The 11,376-nt window shown below is 30.3% G+C and overlaps 1 protein-coding gene across 2 annotated transcripts in view; it reads right to left on the reverse strand.

The window, feature by feature from the left end:
• LOC119639708 (myb-like protein P) overlaps positions 1-11,376 on the reverse strand; it is a 68,732-nt gene that overhangs the window by 15,866 nt on the left and 41,490 nt on the right. Inside the window, exon 1 of one of the 2 annotated variants that reach the window (XM_038037321.1) lies at positions 4,798-4,946. The exons of the other annotated variant lie outside the window; for it this stretch is intronic. The gene's annotated coding sequence lies outside the window, so the exon portion shown is untranslated. Of the gene's footprint in view, positions 1-4,797; positions 4,947-11,376 lie in introns of those variants that run through there. 2 annotated transcript variants of the gene reach the window in all.

An 11,376-nucleotide genomic window follows, 5' to 3' on the forward strand; every position in this document is an offset into this window, starting at 1 on the left:
CGCTGAGAAGGAAATTTGAAACAAGTAAAGTTATTAAAATCGCTAAGCAGGAAAATTTGAACCAGGCAAAGTGCTTAAAATCGCTAAGAAGGAAATTACGATATTAATTTTTAGTGATATGAAAGATTAGTTTATGTTACTTTTCGGTTACTGAAATTTTGACGACAAACACAATTGGAATTATATTTTTCGAATCAATTTGCATAGATAATATACCGACTTTGAGAGATGTGTTTCATCACATCAAGAATGAGTCGATATCAGATTTGATATATACCGGATTCTAAGGAGTAATAGATATCTTGATAAAGTATTGATTCAAAGATTTTTTATTTTAGAGATCGAAATGTGTCAGATGTAAACGAACGTAATTTTTTTCCAAATTTTGTACACATATTCAAAGCTGGAATCACTTTTAACGCACTTTCGAATCGCTCTACTAATACACGAAGAGTTTGCAGAAGGTCTTCTTTCCTTTGCCTTTTCAAATAAAAATATTTATAGAAATTTCTTATTTATTTCATCTATAAATCTGTATCGTGTGTCATATCTATTTTCCCAGTCTTCATGCTGTCGTTGGGGTGTACACAACCAACTTCAGCGTGTTACTCAATTGAAATAAAAAAATAAAAAAAAGATTCAAACATAACCTAAAAAGCAAAAAATTGAAAAAATCTTAGTAAAAAGGCATCAATATTTCATCATCACGTGAAATTTTGAATATCATCAATGGATTTCTATAAAGTTACTAGATCATGGATATAAATTTGAGTTAACAGCACGTTACTCAATTTAACGTAACCAATTTCATCACCAATGAGTTAAACATAACCTAGAAAGCAAAAAATCAAAAAATTTAGTAAAAAAGCATCATTATTTCATCATCACGTGAAATTATGAATATCAGCAATGGATTTCTATATAGTTACTGGATTATGGATCTAAATTTAAGTTAAAAGGTCCAATCCATATCAAATACAAACAAAAAAAAAAATATATATATATATATCTATTTTCCAAACTTTTCAATTTACATTGAAAATATTATATTTTTCAGATATTTTTTGAACGCAATTAAACTTTAACACTGCATACCAGTCAACATGAATTAATTTATCAAAAACGTGATGTTGTTTTACATTAATGAATGTTTTCAAAGCGTTTTCATTTCAGTTCCATAGTTAAAGGAGAAGCTATGAAGCAAAAAAAAAAACGAATCCAAGATTTTGATTAATGATTTATTAAGCTTAAGAACAATGACGAGAATGACGAGAATTATGGTAAAACGTTTGGTCATAAGTTAAATTAGCAAATATTCTTATGATATTTATTATCTATAAGTTATTAATGGCGCGCAAAATATTTATATTCGTTCAACTTGTGACAACACAACATATACATAATAAATATTGTAATTATTATTACGATCAATTTTGTTGCTTTTCTTAGCAAGCGATCGAGAGAGCGAGAGAGTTTCCTCTTTTTCTCAAATAATAATGAAAACAAAGAATTCTTAACATTTACGTAGTGTACTTACTACGTAGTTGTGAACATCGCTTGCATGACTTATATGCATGCATGTCATGCATGACATGCACTTAACAAACATTTGCCCATTTACATACAATAAGGAAGCGGTATCAAATATTTGCTATTCTCTGATTATTTTATCCATTCTCGGCGAGACAGGCATGCATATACATGTACTTAAGAAACAGATGAAAAAAAAAAAAAAATTTAAATAGATATGTAGGAAAAACAAGAAGAAGAAGAAGACGAAGAAAAACACATGTTATATACAATGATTACATAATTAATCAAATTATGACAGCAGATACCGTCAAAAAGTAAACTTTTTTAAAGAGAAAAGAACAAATTAATCTCACATTCATAAGATCTGAATAAATGCATAATTAAACTACCGTTTGTGTTTGCTCCGGTGTGCTTCTCTTCTTCTTTTTCTTCTTCTCATCTCTTTTTATTTATTTATTTATTTTTTTTCTTTTTACATACAGTTTACTGTTTAAATGCCTTTAATTATACCGTGTTGCACTACATTACACGAAAACGCTTTGTTGTTGTGTGCGTTTACTGCACATAAAAATTGATGTGAAGTTTATGTGTAAGTTCAAGTTTATGTGAATTCTTTTACATGCACCTCTTAAATGGCAAAATCACACACAGTAACGGTGTCGTTATGTTTGCATGCTTGGGTATGTATATATATATTATGTGTGTGTATATATATGAATATATTAATATTGCTAACAATGTTGGGTATTCTTATAAATGTACTCTTCTTCTTCAATTTGTTTTGCTTTAAGTTTTCGTAATCGTGTTCCCATAACAATTAACAATGAAACAACAACAAATTGAGGAGTGCGTCTTACGCAACAATAAAATGTTTTCTTGTGATTGAAATTTGTTCATTCTTTTATACATTGATCACGAAAGGTTTGTTAATATATGTACATACACTGTATGCAAATAGATCACTTAAACAAAGATAATTATTCTCTTTAGCAAGTCCAACGGTCTATTTGCTTACTGAAACTACGATTACGATATCGGAGCTGATTTCAATTTAACAAATTTGAAAAATCAACTGTAACACCTCAATATATCATTCATAACTGGGGAATATTTAAAAATTGAAGCGTTAGGGCTTACTATCTTTGCTTTTATATTGTTGCGAATATATTCTTCGAGTGTATTATATTAAAAACGCTCGCCAGATATTCGTTCTTTTACTATGCCTTCATTCGCCTTCGCCTTGAAAATATATGATCAACGTGAGATTTGAAGTCAAATAAGCTACATCCTTATGTCCATCCGGACATCTGCTTATTTAATTACTCGTAGTCTGTTATTGCAAAGCTCATCATCATCAATATAGATTAGAGGGTGGTGAGGGTGCGGTGTTGTCGAAAAGTGCTGCAGCTTATCCGCTTATATCGAGCAGACTTCAGTAAATTAATAAATTTTTTCTCTCGAGCTGCCAACACTGTAACATCAAATTTCTTACCAATATTTCGCATAGTTAATAGGACGCGTTTTCTCTTTAAATTCGTCAAAAAAAAAAAAAAAAAACAGAAAAGTTGTTACTTCGTCTCTGCCTCATTATTCATTATGCATACCGGTTTTTTTTCAATTTCGGATATAAGCAGAAGTCAGACTGAATTAAATCAAACGAACAGTGTAATTGCGCGGATAAGTTAAATTGCGGGTGAAAATGTCTCGCAGATCCAATACGTTATCGTGATACAATAACCAAGATCTGTCTACGCATAATTCGAATGATTAGCAACATATCCGGATCGTTCAAATAATACTATTTGTTGACATTTTAGCCTACCGTATGGGAATTAAAGAAAACTTAATACGTCGACCTTGAAAGAGTAGAAGTGATTATCCCATAGTATACTCTGATCCTTTGTAGTCGTTAAAAAATCGCAGTCAGAATTATTATTTTAATACAGGAATGAATGGACGGGAATGAGAACGGATATCGTATTGTCTTGCACGTCTGTCTGTAGGTTAGCACTTTAGCACTTAGCAAATTACGTGCAATAAGGATAAACAACTGAGAAATTTACATATATTTACTCTGGGAAATGGGAGAGTTTTTTTTATTTTCAGATAAAGATGGATGTGTCCTCCCGTTTGTTATTGCAATTCTGCAAATCAACAACTACCCGCCTATGGTGACCAGTGATATGCAACTCTACGAGTTATTACCTAAAATATGTCTTTCACAAAAACACGTCGGATTTTTGCCAAGATTTTTTACTTGTATAATCAGATAGTGACACAATGATGTAATAAATTAGCAAAGTGTAATTAAAAGGAAAAAATTATGCGACAAAGAAAGCGAAAGCACCTCTCATGAAAATAGCTTACGTTTTACCAAAAAGCTAATACTAATCTTCTCTTCTTTTTTTTTTACCATTTTTATTTTTAATACGTTTTTGAAAAAAAAAAAAAAAAAGCATGTATTTCCTCGAATCCGTTGAGGAGCATTTAATTGTAGCATGAGAGATAAAAGTGCAGCTAAAGTATACTAAACATGTTACATAGCAAGCGCAATTAATGTGAACGGGGAAGCAGTGATATGTTTAACAGTTAATTATACACCTATACACATTTAATTTGTAAAGCTTACATGCACTAGTTACTTAGCTATTACCCTACCAAGACCAATCACTTTTCATATTCACCAACGAAAGTGTTATCAAATTTGTTAAACGTTTGTAACCCATACAAAATGGAATAAGTAACGGATCTTCGTTGATCTTTCTGGTTGGCTATGATCTTTTTGATGAAATCAAATTTTCTTCTAGAAAAACAAAATTGATCTGAAACTTTGTCTAAATATTTTGTTCACTTAAAGTCCAAAAATCCATTAAATTCCCTCAGAGGAATTATCAAAAAATTCAATAGTTTTCTCTTCAAATGATCTAAAGCAAACAAACAACCAAAAAAAGTTCGATATCAAAACCTGAAAATCGGTTCAATCAGAATACTTTATAAATGTAACGTAATGTATGCGTGTATATCATGAAAATGGGTGTTCACTCTATCATGCAATCAAACTTTGTACACTAGCTAATGGCGGAAAGCCAATGGTGTAAAGAAAAGTGACGTCAAAGCCGAATAAAATTTTGTTCTTTTCATTTTCTTATACTTAATATCCATAATATAATGATTGGGTTAAATATATAATGGATTTGCTTTGGTAAACGATTGAACTTAATTCAAAATTGATGTCTGCTTTAGTTTTCAAAGCCGATATTTTACCTTCTTAGACTTTGGAACTTGTAACAGCAAACGATAGATACGGCATATATGGCGAAATTGTTTCACGTTTCCGTGTCTTATGGGTTCTCTGAGCCATATTTTCGCATGGCCTTGTAAATAACAATTCATGTATAACAATTTATTCTCTCGCGAAAACTACAACTATTTCAAAGTCCTTATCTAAATCTTCAAGGGGTTAATTAGGATTTTCATAAATACTTGGATGAAAACTAAGTTATTATCAGTTTGCAAACTGAATATTTGTAACTATGGGAATTTAAACTGTAAATGACACATTAACCCGCGGATTATAAGTCTCACGGACAGACAAACGCAACAAATCGATTTATATTATTTTGGCGGATCTCTAGTTTGTGCTTACGGTTGTATATAACCAAATTGACTTATCTATTATATCTCGATTTTTTAGCGATGGATATAAAAGGAGTTTACAATTTCACTATTAAGGCCGCATATAAATAAAGTCTACGCGTTGCTGGTTAGTAATTTACCTGTGCGTACATAAAGAGTTTCTTTGAATTCTTTTTATGTTAGCAATTTAATACAGTTTTCTTCTTCTTCTTCTTTTTTTTTTATTTTATATATTTTTGTATGTATGTAAATCCCCCTTAAAGAATGAAGTTTGCCGATTAACAACATAAGAAATAATATTATTAATCAAAAAATGTAAAAAAATCTGGTTATAAAGAAAGTTTAATGGGTATTTTAAAATTTATGACGAATAAACAATTTTATTGCAGTTGTACTTATTTTCTTTCTTATTTTCTTATTCTTATTATTTTTTTTATTTCAAATTTTTTTTTATTTATTTACTATTTTATTTGCCACATTTGTTTGTAAAGTAAAATAAATACAATGTTGCATAACTAACATCAGAAGCAATAAGTTTGTGCATTGGCTAACATATTCAGCTTATCATGTTGTTATAATTAATGCAACTTGTTATTAGGATACGGTCTTAGAATGCAAATCTAGATAACATGTTATTGCCGTCAGAATTATTGTACACGGAATGATTTAATGCCTGGAAATGGTTATATGTTAGGATTTACACAACAAAAACATGAATAAATAGATGCAACTGCTGTTATATCCTTAACAACATTCTCAATACTAAGTATTTGTTTTAAAAGAATGTAAAATGGATAACCATCTGCGTTACGGTACAGTTTCTTTAAAAAATTGTAAATCTCAATTAATCTCAATAATAGAACTGCAAAATAATTAGCTGGAACATGTATCATACTAGCAAAAGATGATCAGAAAAAAAAAGAGTCAGTTAACACCGTAGTATTTCTGTTTTTTATTTTATTTTTTTTTCGAAAATTTCATCACAAGTTTAAGTTAAAGTTAACTAAGCTTAAAATTAATCTCAAGATTCTCGATATTTGTTCATTAAAGAGAGCTGAGAATTTATACTTATTTATACAATACCGAAATCAAGTCTACAAACTGTACAAAAACTTAAGGTTTCTCTTATTAAAAGCTGCACTTATGGGTGGAGGATCAGAAAATATAATCCTTAAAAAACAAAAACTTGTATTAAGTAACAATATACCATTAACCATGGTTATACCATGTACCTAAAATTATACAAAGTGAAATATTGAAAACCCTACACCACATTGCTTACTATAGTTATTCATATAACGACTATTATAGTGTTGTATGGGAAGTGGTCGAAAAAGTGATTCGATCCGAACCATTTTCAATTCGATTCACCCTCGCACCAAAGCCTATCGTCAGAAAGTAACGACTTTTTCATAATAAGGCACTATATGGGTAGTGATCGTGAACATGGAGCGGTCGTGAATGGAAATCGTCCGATTCCATTCATTCATTTCCTCAAGAGCAAATTTCGTTAAATATCTCGAAAAATCCGACTTGTAAGTTACACACACAAGTAAATGGACAGACATCGAACAGACGGAGAAACATTCCTAAGTATTAAATCATAAAATGATTGCAAATCGATTGACATAACAAAAGCTGGTCTCAACTTAAGTTCTTTCGGATGTTGCTAGCATTCGCACTGACGATATTTCCGTCAACCAATTCTCTTCGTAGAGTTATTTGAAAACGATGTCGTTACTCACTGCTTGTCACTTATCATACCCCGCACCACCTATTGTACAAGTGTGTATTAAGTTTATATCGACGCATACAACTCTCAGATAAAAGAGATAAAGCAGGCTTTTATAATAACGATCGATTCGTGGAATGATCCGGAGTGAACTTGTTTGTCTGCCTGTCCGACGTACCGGTCGTAATTATTGGAGACATTTTGATAAAATTTGATACAACAATGCATTTCGGCCCAAGAAGAAATGCCACTGAGAATGATGCGAATCGGAACAATTCCCATAAAACGCCTTCTTTTAAAAAAGCTTTATATGAATAACTATATTAAGCGAAGTGGTGTACTGTAGTTAATGGGGAATCATAGGCCAATGCAATATTTTTTTTTTCTCTCTTTTTTTTTTGTAAAAAAAAACTCTGAAAAAAAGTAGATCACGAAAGCTGTTAGTCATTCAATAATAATAATAAATGCACTACGACCAGTTAAACACTTTTACAGATTTATATTTAGGGTGGAACTAACAACGGAGACTATAAAAAAAGACAAAAACAAATAATAACGTGACAGTCGAAAAACTCGATCGCTAAAATTTTATACTCCTACGCCTAATACAATTCTTGATATATTATTAGATTGAAAGTCTACCATGCGTGAACATATTTTTCATGCGAGCCCTTATATTGGATGGGCTGCGGAGAATAAATCTACTTGATCCACATTTGGTACACTTCATTTGCATATAAAATTACTATTACGCAAAAAATTGTCGTCATAAAATTAAACCTTCACGTCATAGAAGAACTTCCTTGCCATAGAATTGGTTATATGGGTAAGGGGCTCAAATACTTGGCTCATTGAATCACATTTTTCACATTGAATTAGCAAAACCTCAATTGGTAGTCCTTAGAAATTTTTCTCGTTGAAATTTCGAATTTTTTTCCTACGTAACGGCTTTTCAAAACACATGGTTATATGGAGAGTGGTTGCAAAAGTGATGTATCTTTGGACCAAAATGCCTCATTGTACCAATTTATGAAAGATCTCAAAAGTTTTCATCAATAGAATGAATATGAAAATGCATAGCCAGTTACTGAGGCAAATAATGATTCGTAAACGGTGAGTAATCTATCTCAACCTTTTGTCGGTATTACATGCATTCGCACAACAAACTTAATACGGCAGGTTGAGCTGAGTCTAATAATAAAATCTTTGTTATCTCGGATATGCCATCGGAGTTATGCAAATTCTCTGCTCCCCTATATAGTTGACTTGTAATCGGACCCGAGATGATCATTCCCAAACAAATTGCATTTTTATATTTATTATATTATTTAAGAACAGTGCTTTACTTTATATAGTCTGCAAATTTAATGATGCTAAAGTCCAGTACAAAAATCAATTACTATTTAATATGTGTGGAATAAACTAATGGTTTATTAAATTTTTTACGCTTATGTCCTTAAGAGATTGCAAATGATTTTCTCTTTAAATGATTTTCTTTCTCTTCAGATGAGAGGCGTAGATGGCTCTAATCTCTAAAATTTTGTTAAATTTGTTGCGTTTGAAAAGCTATTAAATAATAATGGTAGAGTATTTATTTATATATATATATATATATATATATATATATAGTACCGACATCAGTTTAGATCATTTCCATTTAAGATACGTGTTCACACTCGCCAAGTAACGCCAAAGTACGGATATAAACTCGAAACAATATTAATCATTCGTTTCGCTACAACCTTTAATAATGACGGAGTAAGAATGCAGTGTATCTAAGTTTATTATTACGTTTGCATCAAAGTTCTACCCATGTACACACTTATACATTTTTGTAATCAATTTGTGTGTCTTACCTAACGTTCGTTTATCTCTTGATTACTGATGCGTGTTAAGGTCGTAAATGTTTTGAATAGAAATCTATTACTTGACTTAAAGGTTTATTAGTTCAAATTTACAAATTGCAAATAAAATTTGCTTTGATCTACTAAAGAAGAAGAAGAAGCCGCCCACAATACTGAGTAAACAACAATAATCTCATAAAATATTCAATGTGTTTTGTAATATTTTCTTCAACGGACCAACAATTGCAGAAATATTCTTGATGCGTAACTATTCTTAGTCATGAACACTGTCATGCCCAATCGCTTTAACAAATTTCTTATTCGATATGCGACATTTAATTTAAAATAAACATATTTCTTCTATTCGCTATCATTCATTCATAAGCAGATATTTTGTAAACATTTCTGCGCTATTCGTTCCATAAATCATAGCTTAATTAGCAATTTTACTTACAGACAATGAATGAAATTATGAAAGGAAAAAAATTGCATTATATCAGAAATGAAGTTTCAAATATTCAAAGATAAATTAGATTTTCTTCTAAATTATCATCGAAGAAGATATTTTGACATGGCCCTGCTAAGTACAAGCAATGCTATATATGAGAAGACAACTGACCGGATGATTTCTAGTCCTAGAATCTGTGGCGCATGCTTCATCAGTATAACTCCCCCTTCCTTCTCCTCCTATGGCCTATTTTAACATGTATATAAAAATTAATTCAACTTACACTTAAATAAGTGCAAGTATAAAGAGCTAAATCGACGTTGCAATGTATTATTACAAACGTTGCACTTTTCGTTACCTCCAAAGACTGTCTGGGTTGTCTTTCTCCACTAAGGAAGAAAATCATTTTAATTTTAAACGAAAAACGAATCGAATTAAATTTACACAGTGCATCAGTTTACTTTACCTCGAGTAAACACTTGTTATTACACTGCTACAATAGATTAACTTATTTTGTAATTAGGAAAGAAAATCTGTTCCTAGAAAAAGCGTAAAGGAAACCGTGTACGGTCACTCAACGCCCTATTCGACTACGAATGTTGCATTTTTCGTTACACTGATATACATCAATTTACATTATCCGAGCCCGAATTTGATTTACTAAATTTTACTAATAACACGAAATTCCACTCACACAAGTGGTTGCGATATTCCAGTTGTCTATACGTACATTCTCTTTTATATTTTATAACTAAGGTAAGGTAAGGTAAGGTAAGGTAAGGTATTACATCTTTCTCTCACAATTTTTGTAAGCATTGAAAAAAAAAACAAAGAAAAAAGAACGGGGACTGAAATTTCGTCTTATGCCTAGTAAAACCTCTCCCTTATATATCTTTTTGTTCCTACTTTTTGTTGTTACAATAGCAGCATAAGTTTTGCACACATTTTCCCACGCTTGCATATCCGTACTTTGCACTTTAAGGTCTATTTTTTATTTGTTATTGTATTTGTGTATGAGTAAACGAATGACTAAACCCTCTCCGAATACAAACAAGCACATACACACACACATATATATATATATATATCGAACACAGTATATTTCCAAATGCGAACGTTACATGTTAAGGTTTGTTTTGCTATATAGAATTTCTTTGGATTTTCAAAAACCAGCCGGCGGGCTGGCTTAACTGGCCGTTTGGACGATTGGCTTTTTAGTTGCTTGGTTGTTTAGTTGATTGGGCTATAAAGTGTTTTCTAGATATCAGTAAATGCCGAACATATGTTACTCGCTTTATGCAATACGTATACGTATTATAGGCATTGAGGAGTTATTGATTTGTTTCCATTATATGGCGAACAATAACAATAACGTTTAAAAAATATAAATTTAAATTAAAGTAAAGTGAAGTAAGGAATATATATGCATATATATATATATATATATATATATATATATATATATTGTTTTTATATATACATATAGAAATAAAGAAAATATATGTATATATATATATATATATACATAATGTAATAATAACAAGACATAACGTGAGTAACTCTGTATTGAGATTCATTTGGAGAGGCAGCCTTAAATGTTAATGATGACGATGCAACTCATTAAGGAAAACTATTTAACTATTCATGGCCTTTGTGTTAGAGGCAGTAAGTACCGTTGCAAATGACTTGTATATATATATTAATATATATATATATAGATATATATATTTTTTTTTTTTTTTTAGTTTTTATTTTTCATATCTTTTTAGCATAAATACGTCGATAAATTATGGTTATAATAATATTAGCCAATTATTTATAAACAATAATTTACTTTGACCTATTTTTTATGCCACCAGTTAAGAGATTATTATAGTCATCGTTTATTTTTAGATAAATAATGTACTAAATGTGTATGTGTAAATATGTATGTGTTTCTTTACATGCGTACGCCTTCGAAGACTTGTTGTCTTTCCCGTATACTAATATTGTATTCAAATTGACTTATGCTTAAGCATATGAACTCGCATTTATGATAATTCATGTTTAAGTTTCATGTTAAATCAATAAATAAATACTTAGTTATTAGAAAGTAAAAATAATAATAATAAAGACATCTATCTTAAAAAAAAATATCATCTGTAATTAAATATACTAAATATATATATATATATATATATATA

Source organism: Glossina fuscipes, unplaced genomic scaffold (assembly GCF_014805625.2).
Source record: "Glossina fuscipes isolate IAEA_lab_2018 unplaced genomic scaffold, Yale_Gfus_2 0, whole genome shotgun sequence".
Taxonomy (NCBI): domain Eukaryota; kingdom Metazoa; phylum Arthropoda; class Insecta; order Diptera; family Glossinidae; genus Glossina; species Glossina fuscipes.